Raw genomic sequence first — 18,865 nt, forward strand, 5'->3', positions numbered from 1 at the left:
ATGTTCTTTTGGAATATGAAACACACGAGTAACCAGTATGTCACATTAAGATGAAGAGGGCATGAAAATATGCATCTCTTCACTCTTAATATAACGAGTGGTTACGCTTGTGTTTCTATGTAACACATATGACAGAAAAACTTAATCTAAAATTGTAAATTTTATAAGCTATTTCTAATGGAGTGTGTGGCACTCACAACACAACCATTAGCAAACAGCTCAACAATATCAAATGTAAATCAATTGTTGTATATATCTACGTTCAAAGTAACACCAAGTCATCTACTGATGAACAATGATGTTACTACAGAAATAGAAGCACAAAAATAACGAAAGTTGTATTAAGATGAAGAGGGCATAAAGTATGCATCTCTACACTCTTAAAATGACGAACGTTAATTTTTGTGCTTCTATGTAGAATAATCAATAATGATTTACTTTAAGATTGTAAATTTTATAGGCCACTCTGAAGTGAGAGGTATAGTATCATGCCTACTACACTCCACGAGTCAACCTCTAATCCTAACTCATCTCTATGGTGAGAGATATACTACTACACCATACGAGTGAGAATCTAAATTTACCCTAAGCCTTCCTTGGAGTGAGTTATATAACTACACACCACGGGAAAGAAAACTATATTCTATATAGCTCTGGAGTGAGCCATATGGGCCTATGGCTACACACCACGAAGTGGTCTACAACCTGCAAGCCAACTCTGTGGTGAGAGCCGAAACTACTGCACCACACAAGTCTGGCACAACACAAAAAAAAAGTTAATATTTATTGAAAATTTAAAAAATATACCTGAAAACCGCTGTAAATCAAAGTCGCTGTCTCTATCTGGCAAACTCTCAGAAGCTCCAAGCTCTCCAAACTCCAAGAAAGTCCACAATGCTTTTCGATCGAATACGGCGACGATTGTATATATATACTTTTTTTCGATCGATATATTTTTCGATCGAAATACTTTTCGATCGAAAAATATATCGATCGAAAAATGTTTTATACGGCTATTCGGTAATTATTCGGAGATACGGCGTATATTGACGTTCTATACGTATAATTTTTGTTATACGGGCGTATAAATGCAACGCAGCTTTGGGTTCAATTAGAGGCGGCATCCCAAGTACCTCCAAGGGATTTCCTTAAAGTGCGTCAGTTTATGGATTGTCTCCATCCAAGTGTGAGGGAGAAGGTCGATCAAGAGGAGCCTGCTACATTTGAAAGAGCTGTGGAAATTACCAAAGCCAAGAGTAAGAAGATCAAGAGAAGGTGGGAGCAAGGCCAAACACATAGTGAGCCAATTGTGGTGCAACCAATGGTCCCTGTGACAATGGATGATAGAGTGGAGTGAGTGGTTCAAGGTCCAGATCCCGTTACACCCCGGGTTTTGCATGAACTTTCCGGTCAGTTGCAAGAGTTAAGAATAAACATAATGAATAGGAACCAAAGAGAGGAGCGACCAGCTCAGAGAGGTAGGGGACGAAGGCTACAAGGAAGATGCTACAATTGTGATGAAGAGGGTCACTACACCCCTGATTGTCCTGAACCACCAAGAGAGAGAGGAGGGATATACCCCTTATATGGACATGGTCGAGGAAGAATAGAATAAAATCATCAAGAGTGGGCACTAGAAGCACCGCCGCCGCAACAACCACCACAACCATTGCCTGGAAATGGAGAAGGTAGGGCTATTAACATCATTAACCTTGAACATCAAGGTGTGGATGTTTTGGCCAATAAGAGCGCTAGGCATGATAGGGAGAAAGGGACAGAAGAAGAGAAGGAAACAAGAGCAAGGAAAGGAAAGGCTAAGGTAGAAGACAAACCAAAAAGTAGCAAGAGGCGGTGAAGAAGGAAAATTGGTCCAAAGGACTACCTCCTTGGCCAAGGTGTTGAAGACTATGATATTGTCTATGACATACGAAATCAAAAGGAAAACATATCTTTTGGTCAGTTGGTGGCTTTGAACGCTAAATTGAGGAGGCAGTGGACCAAGTGTGTGAGTACGCAGCTTCCTTCCAAGAAGAAAAAGCGTCAAAGCATGGTGTCATCTTTGGGAGTTGGTCACCCAGTGGATATGGTGCCAATAGTTGAAGCTATGCTGGGAAAGAAGACAGAAGTGCAAGCATATGTGGATGGTGGTGCCCAGGTATGTGTCATGACTGAGGCTATCATGAAGGAAGCAAGCGTTAAGATGTCAGTGAATGCTTCAATCCGTATGAGTATGGCCAACCACAAAAAGGCAAGGTGTCTTGGAATAGCTGAAGATGTGAAGATAAAATTCTTCAGGATTGAGTTCTTCGTTGATTGCTACGTGATGCAAGCGGGTGAGAATGCGTATCCAATCATTTTAGGGAGTCCATGGCTTATAACCCTTGGTGCTAAGCAGGATTGGGGCACGGGCTTGATCACCATCCCTGACAAAGAGAAAGGAAGGACCATTGTCTACAACATGAAGACACATGAGAGCCGTACACAGCCCCTAGTGGAGATGCAAGATACGGATTCTACAGAAACCACGTCATACGATAGTGATGCTTCATCTACATCATCAGAAGAAAGTGTAGAGGAAGGATTATGCAATTATGTTCTTATCTTTTTGGGATAAGTGTTGAAAAGGAAGCATCAATGCATGATGTGAAGGTCAAGGAGGAGAAGGATAGTCCAAAAGCAATTGTAGAGCCTGCCAAAGTGAATGTAAGGAGCATGCTAGGAGAGGACTTGATAGAGAAAGAAAAAAAGGAGTATGAAGACATGTTCAAGGAATTTCCAAAGCTATTCGCCACTGAATATATAGAGTTGCAAGGAGCTAAAGGAGTCGAGCATAGAATCAATCCAAAAGAAGGTGCCAAGCCAAAGATTCAAAAACTTAGGAGGTTGGGGGTCATTCATGAAGAGGTGACGAAGCTTTTGGAAGTAGATTTCATCTTTCGAGTGGAGGAGTCTAAATGGGTCTCTCCAGTTGTTATTGTGCCCAAGAAGAACAGAAGATTTAGGATATGTGATGATTTCAAACCTTTGAATGCTACCACAAAAAAAAATCATTATCCACTACCTTTCCTAGATGAAATCCTCAATCAGGTTGCAGGTCATGAACGTTATTCAATCATGGATGGATTTTCTGGTTACTTTCAGATCTTGATAGCGATTGAAGATCGATTGAAGACGACCTTCATAACTCCTTGGGGTAGTTTTGCCTACAAAAGAATGCCTTTTGGGCTAGTTAATGCATATGCTACCTTCCAAGGATGGATGAATAGAGTGTTTGGTCCCTACTTGGGTAAGTTCATTTGCGTTTTCATGGATGACATTGGGTGTTATAGCTCAAGGGTCACACATTTGGAGAAGTTGCGGTTGAGTTTTGAAAGGCTTCATCAAGAGGGTGGGCAACTCAACCCAAAGAAGTGTAAGTTTTCTCATGCTAGAGTCCATTTGTTAGGACATGCGGTTTCCCAAAATGGAATAGAAGCTGACCCAGAGAAAGTTAAGGCTTTATTGCTTATGGATCCACCCAACAACACAAAGGATTTGGCATCATTTGTGCATAAGCTCAGGTACTTGTCACGTTTTTTTTGGATGCTATGTCAGTATGTGTATCCTCTCCAGAAATTGAGTCAAAGCGTTCAAGGGTTTGAGTGGAATGAAGACATGCAAAAGTCTTTTGATGGCATCAAGGAGGTATTGTGTGCTTTACCAACAGTGAGTCCTCCCGACTTGCAGTCGATTTTCTATGTATCTATCAGTGTGGGGTCAGTAGCTTTTGGGTCAGTTCTCTTACAAAAGCAAGGAAGGAACTTCATGCCAGTCTATTTTGAGAGCAAGATGAAGAATGTAAGCAAGTTCTCCTACACGGAAATGGAACAGTGGGTATTCTCTTTGTTTCTTGCTTGTCATAGGTTTAAAACCTATCTGTTGCCCCAAAAGTTCTATGTACTCACCACATCGAATATTTTGCCGGATGTAGTACAACATTTGAAGCCTAGCAAGTGCATCTTAAACTGGACTTTGGAGCTTCAAGAGTATAAGTTTGAGTTTAAAGTGGATCATTCTATTAAAGCTCACTTGGCAGACATAGTGGTACATAAGGGGGGGAGCTTCCATCTTACCCAAGGGTTGACAAGGATGATCATGAAGAGGAAGTAGATATTACAGATGCGTATACAATGATGTTTGATGGTGCATACAGGAAAGTTCTTCAAAAGGCAAGTGGTGGGGTAGTCATTAAGAACCCAAAAGGCGATGTAATCTTTTCTAGAGCTTACGATCTTGATGAAGATGAAAGTAACAATGAGGCCGAGTATCTCACGCTTTTAGTTGGGTTGAAGTAGTGTGTTGAGTTTGGACTGAAGAGGGTCATTGCAAAAGGGGATGCATTGCTAGTCATGAATGAGTTGCTTGGTTTGTGGAATGTTAAGAACGAAAATTTGAAGAAGTGGTCCTATGGAATCAAGAAGCTTTCGCATGAGTTTGAGAAGATACAGTTTAAGCATGTTCCTCGTGAGCAGAATAAAGAAGCTGATGAGTTGGCTAGGGACAAGTTGGATGCCTTGGTAGCTCCTTTAAAGGTCAAGGAAGCCTTGTATGCAGGAAGGGAATCATTACAAGACATAGAAGTATTTCTTGGTAAAGGGCAATGTCCAAAGGGCATGTCAAAGGTTCGGCGTAAGAGAATAGTTGCAAAAGCAATAAAATACACATTGGTAGGTGAGGATCTCATGCTTTATGGCAAGGATAGCATTTTGAGAAAAGTGTCGTACAAAGAAGAGATAGGCTTGATTTTGGAGCACTGCCATGAAGAAACAGGCCATCAAGGCAAGGATCAAGTTTTCTTTTGTGTTTTAAGAGCAGGTTACTATTGGCCCTCTATGATGAGAGATGCTTATTTTTGGTGCAAGTCATGCCATGAATGCCAAGTGTTTGCAAATTGGACGCTTTTGGCTGAGCCTCAAAAAGCTATAATGTCTTTTGATGCATTTTCAAAATGGGGAGTGGATGATGTAGGTCCAATTCCGAGGACCAACAATGTCTCATTTTGGTTCTAGGAATGTGTTTGAGCTTTCTAGAATGTAGATAATGCAAGTTACAAGTATGGGTACTCTCATCCCGCTCGAGAAGTTTGGGACATATAATAACTGTCTATTTACGGTGCTTGATTTGCGACGATGCATGCATCGCCTTAGAAGTGTTCAAAAATGGAATGTGGGGATGTGGAAAAGTGATTTGGGTATCAAGGATCAATCCCGTAAAATTTGGTGAATTTTGGAGTCCGTTTGGGGTTTTTCCCGCGAAAAATGCCCGCTGGGGGTCAAAATTGGGCAAAAAAGGATCAAAAAATGGTGTGAAATGGCTTCAAATTTCCACATCACTCACGGTGCCGTGATGGTCCAGGCTGAGGGATAACTTTGGACGAGAAATATGAGCACTTTCACCTCTCTATGTTTTGGCGGAAGCAGGGTTCCTACAGGTGGTCTAGTGCAGCCCCGTCGCGTTCGCTTCCTGTTTTCGAGTGTGTGGGAGTGAATGAGAGCTTTCTCTCTTCAATTTTGCACTTGGGAGAGTCTATGGAAGTTCTGAGGTCTCCATAGATGTGTGTATGCAAGGAATTGAGGGAAGAAGGTGAGGCTTTCTGCAAGACTATGTGACCCTGTATCGGTGCCATTAGGGTTGGTGCTACTCCAAAGAGTCCAACATAGTGGAGTTTGGTGAATCTTTTGCAATGGTTTGAGAGTGGCATTTTGTGGCTGGAGTTTTTGGGGTTTTTTATGGTTTTTCTTGTATATTTTGTTCACCATCAAGCGTGATTTCAAGTGTTGATCACCTCAACTCACCTTGTAGTGTCTGCGGGCAGGCAAGGGCTTGTAGGTCGAGGCGTTTGGAGTTTGAATTGAGCTTGTGGGTAGAGTTTTCAGGGAGATTTTGAGTGGTGGTGTGTGTGGGTTGGAATTCAAGTAAATTCCTTGTGTGGTGGTGAGTTGTCTGGGTGTGTGAGTGTGGCGCACGACATCTTTTGCTCTATCAACGGCAGCTGCTAGAAGAGCAGGAAGGGCAAGAAAGAGAGAGGAAAACAAAGGCTGATCGGGACTTCAAGAAGAAGCAAGCAACCCCACCATCAAGACGAGAATCCATCCCTCCACCATCACCACCTCCTCCTAGTCCTCCTCAAACCCGACAAACTGAGGAGTTGAACAAATCTCATGGGCAACAAGACTCCAAGGAAGAGGAGAACAAAGAAGAAGAGAAGATGGCAGAAATTGAACCAAACGATGAGAAGCCAGATCCATAAGAAAAAAACTATAGAATATTCCCTGATCTATTAGCTGCTAGATACTCTCTAGAAGAGGCAGCTAATGCAGCTTTTGAGTTGTCTAGCACTAAGCCCAAAGAATATAAGCTGAGTCCTTGATTGGTGGAGTTGAAGGAAATGGCCACAGATACAATGGATCTATGGCCACAAGCCAATGATTGGGATGAAGTGATGGAAAGACTCACTGGCCTCAGAGCAAGGTCTATGGCCACTGAGATTGAGTGTGATAATCTCAAAGCAAATGAAGTTCAAATCAAAGCCAAGGTGGACTTGCTGCAAAAGCAGGACCAAGAGAACACACAAAAGCAAGCCAAGCTGCAAACTGATCTGGATGCGGCACTAAAAAGATGCCAAGAGCAGGAAAGTCAGAGTCAGGCAGGGGACCAAAAGCTTCAAAGAGCAGAGGAGGAGTACAAGAAAATCAGCAAATCACTAATGGATGCGGAGAAAGAAAGAGACAACTTGACACTCCAGCTTGCTGATGAGTCCAAAGAAGTGGAGACTTTGAGGAATGATAAGGAAAAAGCTGAGCTAGAACATGAGGCCATCCAGGAAGAAGCTATAGAGCTGAAAGATCAAATAAAAGTGAAAGATCAAACAACCCAGAGGCTAGGGGCATCTTCGGGCAGAGTCAGAGCCGCTACCTCAACTAGCACTGCTACAGAGAAGGATATGTATGAAGAGCAGATGAAGGAACTCCAAAAGGAGTTGACACTAGAGAAGAGACAAAAACTGATGCTGGCCAAGGGCTCCCTAGTGATGCAAATACGTTTGGAGGATCAGAACAAGTCCATGAAAGATGAGCTAGCAGCCTTGAAAAAGAAGATGGACGAGGATCTCAAGAAGATAGAAACTGAAAATGAAGACACCAAGAAGAAGCTAGAAGAGGCTGAGAAAGCCAATGCTGAATTAAACGACCTGTTAGTGACCATGGGGGATCAAGCTGAACAGGAAAAGAAAGCATATCAAAAGCAGATTGGTGAGCTAAAAGGCCAATAGCATGCTGAAGAGCCACACTTGAGCACAGGGCCAGCATCAATGGAAGGAATTGACATAGACAATGTGTCAGATCTAGTGGACACAAAAATGCAAGAGGACATCCTTGTGGAACCATCCCAAGAGCCCCGAGATCTGACACAAGAAGAAGAATAAAATCTACAAAAGGCAATAGAAGCGGCAATAAAAGACACCACCAAAGAAGCAATGGAGTGGGAGAAGAGGGTATTGAAGTCTATGACCATTCAGGAATTAGATGCAAATGTCATTCGACATGAATGGCTGCAACCCTCTCTCCCATATCCTCTTCTCAAGTACGAAGCTGCTACAATAAACAAGAGGATTAAAGAGGAACCGATAGTGCCACTATACGAAGAAGATATCTTCAAACCAGAAGGTGTTAAGCTTATAGTGGACTCTCAGCCGAAATGGAGAAAGGCATGGCTAACTAAATACCCACAGTATTTAGTACATCTGGTAGAGGCGCCTATAATAATCAGAGACAACCTTAGCTTTTGCCCTCTACCAAGGATGCGGATCTGGAAAGAACAAGATCTGCTGAAGAAAAGCCACCCCATATGGCTCAACTACCCAAAGCTACCAAGCTTGAAGGCAGGTGAGAGAATGAGTGAGCAATACATGGTGAAAACCCTAACGGGCGCCATTAAATTGTTCATTGGCTCGCCTGACCTATCTTGCATTATGCTCAAGAAAATATTTAAAACCCTTCTAGCAGTTTTTGAGATCTTTAAACCTGGACAGGCAAAAAACAACATATTTTTCTTCCAAGACACATCTAGATGTGCGTATGAACTGTCTGCTCAACCTTCCCATGAGGTGATACATGCCCTCTATCAACGAATAATATGTTTGCCCTCGTACCATCTCTAGGCCTTTGAAGAAGCCTTCTACACCGGTTTCTTCACCATTGATACAGATATATTCGGCCCTACATTACTGGCCCAGCATGCACGGTATGAGTCTCTTTTGAAGATGCACGAAAGCCTCCACTAAAGAAGCAGCTCTACTGTCATGTCGGGGATGACATGATCTAGGAGGAGGGGAGTGTTAGCGGCTAGGCACACTCAACGGAGGATGATTGCCCGGCGAGATACTAATTTCCTTTGTAATTATTCCTTAATTGAGAAGAAACCATCATTTCACCTTCGTAAATAGTGGGGCTTGGAGAAGCTTCCAAATTGTATCCCATTTTTGACATTTAGACTTAGTAAATGGTTAAATTGGAACATAAGGGTTTGAGATTGTAAGGTATTTATACCACTTTTGACCGTAATGCAAAAAACCTTTGTCATTTTTATAAGTTAAGTCTGTGTGAGTTGAGCGTACTCTGTGTACGAGAGAGAGTGAGATTTTTATCTTGACGCTACGCATGTACTGGTGGTCGGAATCGAGTGCGAAGAAGTGCAGCGTGTTGCCCCCGAAGAGAGCTACGCTCCAACACCTACATTGTAGGTGTACGGCCCAGTTTTGTGAGATCGACCCACGAGCTATATCTGGTGATTCAGTGAGCATACGTTGTCCGTTTTTGCATTCTAGCATATCCACGCGTTCGCAATGAGTAGAGCTACGCATTAGGGACTTTAGTTTCAGAAACTTCGACTTATAAATTTTGACCAGACATCCTACGTGATTTTGCACTGGGTGTTTAGGGTTGGAGTTTTGGTTCATGTACCTTAGGGAGAGCGGCCTATTGGTATTAATAGGATTTGCCTCAAGTTTCGTAGCGTTTTGAGAATGTTTGATGGGTATTTGTCTCTTGAAGGCTGTAACTTAGACATTGGGTAGAGACCTCTGTAGAAAGTAGTCAATAGTCGGTTGAGTGTAGGTTGACACCCTATGCTTGCTTCCACGCGCCTGCGGATCGAGCTTCATCCTTAGCTGACAAATCTTGTTAAGTGAGTTCTCGTTGTGCTGACGTCCTTCGCGACGTATCCGCCAACAAAAATACACATCCGTTGGATCAATGTTGTGCACTGCTGATTCAACTATGTGGTTTGCCCAAATTGGATATTCTTTTAGTAGCAATCTATTTAACAAACTCTCTTTGAAGGCTGGAACCATGCTTAACAACTGGTCTAATGAAAATTGTGATGGAGAGTTAATCAATATGTTAAACCACTCCTTACCATCTATTCTTATTGTAGGGCTTTCATACTGCTACTTTAGCTAGTCAACCTGAATGTTTGAAGTTAGGTCCTCCAGAATCTTTTTTTTTCTCCTTTTGAACTTGACCTTTGATTTCTTTCTGCTCTTTTAAATCAATCGTTCCTTTAGCTTAAGACCTGGTGACAAATCATTACATCAACATCCTGAATTTCCCAACAATGATTACAATCGCATGCCCACTAAACATATATAGTCCTCCTTGATAAGCTACTCGTTATTTTCTTCATTAACCTCCTCTAGTTGTTGTTGCTCAGTTATGTGAATTATTATCACATTTTCTTGAGCCTGTGGCTAGTTCTATTGCTTCTATTGTGGATTATCTTGTTTGTCATTCTGATTGTATGATACTATTGGAGTTTCTCTTTCCTCTCTATGTTTTACCCACAAAGGACAATTCAGACCTACCCAATGATCAAGTACACCATAGTAAGCACATGGCATCACTCCTAGTGGTCTTCTCTGATTAGTGTCTTGATTTTTTCAAGGTGGTCTTGGAGGTCTTTGAAATGGTGGTCTCCCTTTGAAGAAGCTACTTGATTAGTTTCAGCATCATTTCTTCCTCTACCTACATTAGGAGTTGGTCTACTCTTGCTATTAGGATTGTGCCAACATTGTGTTGTATTACGTCCTTCTCTTTAATAGATGTGGCAATACTACTCCTTTGGAGCTACCACTTTCCAAAAATTTTCAATTGAGTGACCAAATCCTCCTCTTTGTCTTTCTTATCCTTCTTCTTCTTATCATTATGCTTCTTCTTCTTCTTATTTTCTTTGCTACTTTCAGCCTCATATCACAGAACTCTTCTAGATCACTTTGTCTCTCAGTTTCAGACTCAACTTTTGACTCCTCTTCTGCATCAAAGCTACCCTGATCTTGCTTTTGGTTGTGGTCATGCCAAGTTGTTGGAATTAGGGTTGCAAGAAAACACACATAGCTTGGACAAGACAAAGGAAGCTCAAGGCACACAATATTACTTAGTGTGCAATGGAAAGATAGATAGCCCTAGAATGATGGGCGTATATACAATGTGCAGGGGAAAAAACCTCCTAGTGAGGGAAACAATGCCTTGGCGGTCCTAAGTGTGTTCAGACACATCACTACCACATGTATATGGTAACAAATCCCCCCTGGAGTGATGCGGTGAGCAAGAGCTAGCACATGAGCAAAGGGAAGTGCCATTCCCTGAGGACATGATCAATCCACAAAGGGGAGTAAGCCCAAAACTTTGTTGAAAGCTTCGAACTTCTCACGAGACAATGCCTTTGTGAAAATATTTGCAAGGTTTTCCTCTGTTGTCACATAAACCAACAAGATGATCTCTCCTATTGAAAGCCTCTATGTGCTTTATGCGAGCATGAAAAACTGGGCTCCTCACAACTATCACTGTCCTCTAACTGTTAATTAGATAGAGGTTGCAGTGTCCTTTTCAACACCCAAATCATCTATAAGGCACTTGAGCCATACACACTCAACCGTAGCTATAAAAATTGCCATGTACTCAGCCTCACAGCTAGAAGTGTCCATAGTAGGTTGCTTCTTGTTCAACCATGATATTTATGAGCTACCAAGCATGAAACAAAAACCACTTGTGGACACTCATGTGTCAAAACAACCAGCCCAATCTGAGTCTGAAAAAGCATGTAAGTCTGGCAGCAATGATCCCCCTTGGGATAAAAGAGTCCAAGATGTAAAGTGCCACTCAAGTAGAAGAAAATTATCTTGACATCTTACCAATGCTTAGACCCTGGGCAGGAACAAGGGTAAGAATATAGACATGTGCTTTTAGATCTATCTCATTCGGGGCCAATGGTAAAGGGGCCCTAAGGAGAGTTGGTATGTCAAAGAGAAAGGCTAATCAATGGTGGAGCTTAAAGACCTTAAGGTTAGCTTCATTGAAGACCTCTAAAGGTTAGTGTTAAAAAGTCCTTTGACCTTAGGTAGGCTAGGGATGAGCTTGAGGTGGAAACCTGGACCAAGCTTGAGGTGCTTGTCATGCTTGATGACTAAGGTGCTTGAGGTGCTTGTTATGCTTGCTGACTAAGATGCTAGAGGTTCTTGTCATTCTTGGTGACTAAAATGTTTGAGGTGCTTGACATGCTTGCGACTAGGGAGCTTGAGGTGCTTGTTGGAACACTACCCACGCTTGAGGTGCTTTGTCATGCTTGCTATCTAAGGTGCTTGTGTTCCACAAAGTCAAAGAATCCCTACCAGAGAGGGGGCGAGCCCTAAATCTAGAGGGATGAGAAAGAACATACGCACACACAAGATAAGCCAAGCGTCAAGATGCAGCAAGGACACATATCACGTGTGCCTAAAGCCTATTGGTTGGCCTCCCAAGGGGTTCAATGATAAATTAGTTACTTTAATTAATTGTTTTGTATTTATCAAGTCCTCTCTCTCAAAGGGGAAAGGGGACACTTGTCCCAAGCCTACCCTTTCTACTTGATATGCTTCTTATAGGTGATTCGCTAGGCCTGGAAAGGTCCAATGAGATTCAAGCATGAGCTACAAGGGGGGGTCAACCAAGGAAGATAGGGGCATTCTTGGGGGGTATAATCTCCCACACACGCTCTGATTATGTGAAGTGCAAAGTGCAAGAGCTCCATCTCCTTCTCCAAGCTAGTAGAGAAGCTGAGAGCCTACATCAACATTCTTGGATATGGAATGCAAATCCAACCAAGATCTATGCTTCAATGCTTAAGCTTTCCATCTTCTCCATCTGCATTACTATGCTATCATTGATGCTAGCAAGAAGAGTGATGATAAGTGAGGAACTAATTTTTTCTCCTATGATATGTTTCTTCTTCCTTTTTCCTACCCTCATTACCCACTAGCTCTCTCCACCTTTGAAGGTGTTTGAGGCCTTGGGACTGGGGCTTGGGATAGTTAATACTTTTTTCAAAGTTTATGTTATGCTCGTGATGCATGAATCTTTCCATCTCCATTGCATCATCTAGGTCACAAGGAACACAAAAATTTTAGTTTACCAAGTCTCTCTTGATGGGAGAATCTATAATACAAATGCCTATTGGAGGGGGGACCGGCTCCACATAAATCCAATCCTCATATCAAGTTTCTCTAAACTCTCTCTCTTGCAAAAGTATTGTTAATGCCAAGTTAATTAAGTACTATGTTTATGTCGCTACCATCAATTAAGTTCATTCTCTACGTTCTCAAAATAATCTCACTAAAATGCTCTCTTTAATTCTTTTTCTGATATTCTCAAAGTTCATAGGCCATTTGCATTACATTGGTATCAGAGAATTTGGTTTCTCTTTTCTTGCTTAAGAAGAGGGGTGCTTAAGGAGCCTATTAATGGTTGATTTTGTTAATTATATTAGGCTAAGTGGGACTAGGATCTATTATCGGTTTTGTTGAGCCCACTATGTGGGATACGGTGCACACCTTGAGAGCTTTGGTCCAAATAATGAAGTCTTTTTAGACTTGCCTATGGCTTTATCATTATTGATCCATAAGAAGACTGAAAGGAGCTATTCCTCAATAACTCTGGAATATTAAACCCACTCCACTACTCTCTATAATTAACCAATTCGAGTTGTGGGTGTAGATACTTAAGTGCTGAATTTTAAAGACTAAGAGGAGTAGAAGCTAAGGTTTTGAATTGCCAAAGAATGCACTTAGTAAACACATTAGTATAATTAGCATGGCTGACAATAACCAAGAGAGTAGAATGAACATTGATGAATTTGATTTTACACATGAAGGTGCTAATGATGATGCCCCCATGTTTGTCCATGTTTGGAAACAATCTATGGGCAACCCTGCTTTGCAATCCAAAGTTACTCAACAACTTCGCGCTTATGGGATTAACCTTTCTCTCCAAGAGGAGAGAGAGCTTAGGAGGCCTCTTAAAGAGACCCCCAAAAGAAGACTCTCTCCCATATGAGAGGAGGAATCTAAATAGCAAGAAAGTAATGAATCTTTAAGTTCCTCTGATGATGTGGCTCCATAAAGAAGGCGGTCTAGACGATCTCCAACTCCTCCCAAGAGGAAACGATCAAACCATAGTCCTTCTCCTCGTCAATCTAAAAGGAAAGAGAGGAAGCTAAATAAGAAAAGGGCAAGAAATAGGTCACCCTCTTCTCTTTCGTCTTCCAACAAAAGATATGCCTGTTCTCCTAAAGAATACAAGAGGGTAGGACATCTCAAATCATACCTTGCATGGCGAAGGTCATAAAAGCTCAAGAAATTCAAAGAGGGAGGAAAGAGTATCACTTTCTCACCTATGATGGCACATTTGGTGCTACCAAAAACGTATTGGCCTTCATCCAGTAATTTGATATGGCCTTTGGAGACGAGGGCTTCATGGAGTCCTCTAAGCTACGCCATGTAGCTATGCACTTCCAAAAATTGGCTCTTCAATGGTGGGCTAGCCTTCATGGCAATCTCAAAGCCCCAAAGACATGGAAAACTCTACGAGTTTTCATCATGAAGAAATTCCTTGCAAGTGATGCAAAGAACAAAGTGCTTACCGAATTGCGTAGTTTGAAGCTTCTCCCATGAGTCTATTCATAAATATGTGGACAAGTTTTGGGATTTACATCTCAAGACTATTGTCTTTCAAGAGATAGACTTTGCCAAGCAAAATCAATAATTTTGTGTGGGATTACCTAAAGAGATGGCCGAGTACGCAAATCTCAACGGCCTGATTCTATCACCAAAGTAATCCACCACACCATGGTTGCTTTGCGCATCAATTTCCAACAAGGGGCTAGTCAAGCCCATGGAAAACAAATACAAGAGTGATGCACAGGGGAAAATCAATCCTTGTATATCCTCCTGCTTTTGATAAATCATTGAAAAGCTCAATTTTTGCATACATGATTTATGTCAAAAAGGATCCTAATATTTCATCAAATTTAAATGATAGGAATCAAGAAGAGTTAGGCTTGTCTAATTTTCTAAAAGGATTCCAAGATGTGTTCATTGATTATATCCCTATGGACTTACCTCCAAAATAATGGGATGATGACCATTGAATTGAGCTCCTACCAGGAAGCTCACCACCTACTAACAAGCCTCCTTATTGAGTTTCCCAAGCTCAACAAGAGGAGATCATGAGGCAACTACAAGAATTGGTAGACAAAGGGATGGTGAGGCCTATCTCCTCTCCCTTTGTTCTCCAGTCCTTTTCGTGAAAAAGAAAGATGGTACATACCGCATGTGTGTGGACTATCGGGCATTAAACCATATCACTATCAAAAACAGATTTCCCATTCCTTGGGTAGAAGATTGGTTCGATAAGCTACAAGGCTCTACCTACTTAAGTAGGATTCACCTTAAAAGTGGCTATCATCCAATAAGGATAATGGATGAATTTATCCTAAAGACCGCGTTTTGTACAACGTTTGGTCGTTATGAATATCTAGTCATTCCTTTTGGCTTAACCAATGTACCAACCATGTTTAATCGTCTAATGAAGAAAATCTTTAGATCTTGCCGCAAATTCATTGGAGTGTTCTTTGATGATATCATCATCTACTCCAAATTCTTGAAGGAACACAAGAAACATCTCTAAGTGATTTTTCAAGCATTGAGGGAGAAAAAGCTTTTCTCAACCAAAAGAAAATCAAATTTTCCTTCAAGAGATTCAATACTTAGGTCATATTATCTCTCAAGATGGTATCCGAATGGATCCGTATGATGCCTTTTCTATAGAAGCATGTACAAGGTTATTGTATGCATACTGTACAAAGGGTAAATATTTCTCCCATTGTGAGCATTAATCTACTTTTGTAATATAGGCTTTTAGTAGATCTAGAATTTGGCCATCCGGTTGTGGGTGATAGGCTGAGAAGAAATTTAATCTTGTATCTAGATTCTCAAAGAGACCCTTCCAAAAACTATTGTTCATTCTAGGATCTTCATCTCACACTATGGATGTTAGCAAGCTATGGAAATTGAAAATATGGGACATAAACAGGGTTTTCAAATGGGTCCGAGTGGCCCATACGATTTTTGCCTACAGTCTTCCTTAGATGAGCCTTGGGGAATTTATGCAAGACCCAATCATTTTCCTTAAAATATAAGGATCTTTTATGCTTGTTAGCAGCAGCTTTTTGCCTTTGCTATGAGATGGATATAGCCTCTATAATCTTTTCAAAAGATTCTTGTCTATCTCGGCTATACTCATTAGCAGTGAAGATCTTCCCATGTACCTTAAGTAGCAAGGAACTTATAGGACTTCCCTCTATGACCTCAAAAGGTGCCTTTTCTATAGAATCATGTACAATGTTATTGTACGCATATTATACAAAGGGTAAATATTTCTCCCATTGTGAGCATTGGTATACTTCTGTAACATAGGCTTTTAGGAGATCTAGAATCTGGCCATTAGTTTGTGGGTGATAGGCCAAGAAGAGGTTTAACCTTATACCTAGATTCTCAAAGAGACCCTTACAAAAAATTATAATTCATTCTAGGATCTTTGTCTGACACTATGGATGTGGGCAACCCATGGTATTTGAAAATATGGGATATGAAAAGGGTTTCCATTTGATGTGTATCGATAGTCCTTTTGACAAGTATAAAGTGTGCTTGTTTTCTAAACATGTTGACTATTGTCCATATTCATGTATTCCCATGGATAGACATGGGTAATCCAAAGATAAAATCCATGGATATGCTCTCCCATGGTGAGTTAAGAATGGGAAATGACTGGAGAAATCCAGGTTGCTTCCCTCTATCATACTTTGTCTCGGTACACACTTCTAACTTATGTACATATCCATGCATGGTGCATCAAATAAAGAATTGCCCATTTTTCATAGCCAAGTGGTTACGTGGGGCCCACATGTGTACAGGTAGGACAGGGTGTACATAGTGCAACGATTTTCACTATTATCAGTACGAATGTGTTTTTTCTACAATAAGGAGGAGTTGGTAGCGTGTAAAACTTCTCGAGGAAGCTATCCGCGGGCTGACGACATGAGGTAAGCAGGTGCGTCAGATGGCATCGAGTAGCGTCAGGAGGCCGAACGGGGTCAGTACTTGCATGTGGATAAGTACAGACACAACGTGGGTGTTTTCTTGTGAGAGTTATGCAGAAAGGTCATCATTAGGACCACTTTTTGGGGCCACTCCACGTGGTTGCGAGACGCATTATTGAAAAGAAATGAGTGCCAGGTGTGCGGATGATGCAAAAAGGTGACAACTATGTACTGCGAGGTCAGTTTTTGGCCTGTTCGGGGTCCGTTTGAGGTCATCTAAAAGAACAAGGGTGCCCAACTAATAAAACTAAGTGTGGGAACTGAAAAACAAGAGAGAAGACCAGAAAAAATGTGGAGAAGAGAGGAGGAACAGTCGCAACTATGTTTTTGTCCATTTTGGAGCCTGTTTTGGCCGTAAACTGCTCATCCGAGGTCGGATTTGAGCACTTTGACATTGTAGACTGGGGTTTTGGGCCGTTCCGGACGCGATGGCGTTGTCCATTTTGCCAAATTCCTCACTCTTTTTTTGCTGTTTTTCTATGTAATCTTCTCCGGTGAGTGAAGCCTTTGCTTAACTTTGTGGTTGTATCTGGTGTATTTCCTCAATACTGTGTAAACTATTTGAGCCATTGGTGTTGGGCTGAGCTTCATTGAGTTTAAACAACAGCAATTTGCCTCCTTTGAGCTGAATTGAGAGTGTGTGTGTGTGTGTGTGTGAGTGTGTATGTGTGAGTGTTGAGTGGGCAAGTGAGAAATCTCTCTCTTCTCACTCCGTCTGTGTGTTTCCTGTCTCGGCCAGGCTGGTTGTGTAAGCCGAGTGGTGCCCCATAATGTGTGTGTGTGTGTGTGTGTATCATCCCAAGAGTGTGTGTCGGGTCATTATAGAGGCGTTGTGTGTGTTTCCATCCCGCCCACATTCTTTTGGCGCCCCCAAGGAGGATCTTCTTCGAGTACCTTCTGCTTCGAGCTTCAAGCTTCGAGATTCGGGGCTACAGGTTACAGGTTACAGGTTACAGGGACGGGTACAGGTACAGGTGATTCACACAGGTACGGGTAGCTGGAGTACAGTGATATACTAGCAGTGATGTCACTTGCAATTGTTGTGGGTATGCATCACTTGGCGCCTATTTGAGCGCATTGTCTGCTGGATTGTACGTTACTTGTGGAAACTGCCATTGTACGCATTTGTGGAGCCATACTTGGTTGTAGTTGGCAGTCCTAGCCATTTCTGAGACTTGGTCTGGAAGATAGTCATTTCTGAGACTTGACTATACGCGATTTGCATTAGCCTTCATGTGAGGGTCGATAGCGTGAGGTTTTTATTAAGCTGGGGGATTCTCAAATGTGGAGATCCTTTCGGTGATACAGGTAGCTGGAGCACCCTTTTGGTGACCTCGCCATAGGCTATGTACTAGTGAGTCCTATTTGATGCTCGGGTTCTATTGTTAACAGTTTATGCATATATATACAGTCTATATTTTGGGTTCCTACTGCTCTACTTCTGGGGAAACTCTGTCAAAATTTTTCCAAGTTATGATGGCTGGTTTCTTAGTCTTTTGAGCCATTTATGTTGTTATGATGCTGAAATTCTGGCAAAATCAGAGGTTAAGTCAGGTGTGCCTTCTTGGGAGCTTCATGGTTGGCTTTAATGGATGATCAAAATGGCCCTCAATTCACTCCTTTTCATTTAACTCAGAGAATCCAGATAAATGTTCATGTGTCCAGGAAGATTTTTTTCCAGCAGCGCATAGTCTTTATGTTCGGGCCGAGAAGATTAAGAGAGATCCTCGAATGTACTTTGCCTGTTGTAATTCCGATGATTAACTATGAAAACTCATTTGATGTGCATGTGTTTGTCCTTATCTAAAGTTGAGATCCATTGAAGTTTGTGGGAATTGAGTCAGTCATAAGTTTTGGGTTCTTGCACGTGTGTTCAACGGGGTTCTCAAAGCATCATAATTTGGGTAGCCATGGCTTTCTCTTATCCGGAGTTTCATGGAAGAAGTGATGAAGATGTGGAAGACATTTTGGAAAAGATGGAGGTTGCCTGCTTTAGCAACCAGATTCATGACCCTGTGCAAATGTTACGTCTTCTCCAAATTTGTTTGAAGAGTGATGCACGAGTTTGGTCTAAAGCATTTGAAGAGGAGTTGCATGTGGTTGATCCACTTGTGAGATTGAGTTGGGACAATCTATGGCATGGGTTAGTAGTGGAGTTTGTGAAGATAGAAGATCCTGACAAAGTGTGGCAAGAAGTACAGGCTTTAGTGCAAAAGGAAGGTAATCCAGTAGATGCGTACATACGTAAGTTCTCATTGGCATGGGAGCGGATGTGCAAGGCCTTAACACCACAAGTACCCCCACCTCACATGATGAAGAAGGACAGGTTCTTGGCTGGTCTTTGGGAGAATATACGTTGGAG

Source organism: Adiantum capillus-veneris, chromosome 20, assembly GCF_014529385.1.
Source record: "Adiantum capillus-veneris isolate H3 chromosome 20, ASM1452938v2, whole genome shotgun sequence".
Lineage (NCBI taxonomy): Eukaryota > Viridiplantae > Streptophyta > Polypodiopsida > Polypodiales > Pteridaceae > Adiantum > Adiantum capillus-veneris.